Genomic DNA, 333 nt, shown 5'->3' with positions numbered 1-333 from the left:
GCTAAGAAACACAGCGGATAGCTCAGATTAGGGTCAAAGTAGAAAGAAGCTTAAAAAGAAATATGAAGCTCAGAAAATGTTGCAGGTGTGGGGAAACTGGAGTTCTCCCAAATGGAATGTAGGCACTGGCCATCTTCTTAGAAGCTCTGTAATTATGCTGTCAGGTGTTTCCCTTCCTGTATTTTTAAGCCAGTTATTTTAATCCCTCACCTCTCAACGCATAAAAGCCTGCCTAAAAAGGTCTGATCTCCAAGACATTCCAGGAAGGAGAAAAAAATAAATTGTAGAACTATTCTGTGGTGAATTAGTTTACATAAAAATATTTTCAGTAGA

Source organism: Galeopterus variegatus, unplaced genomic scaffold (genome assembly GCF_000696425.1).
Source record: "Galeopterus variegatus unplaced genomic scaffold, G_variegatus-3.0.2 Scaffold25324, whole genome shotgun sequence".
NCBI lineage: Eukaryota > Metazoa > Chordata > Mammalia > Dermoptera > Cynocephalidae > Galeopterus > Galeopterus variegatus.
Note: the sequence above shows the minus strand (reverse complement) of the source record.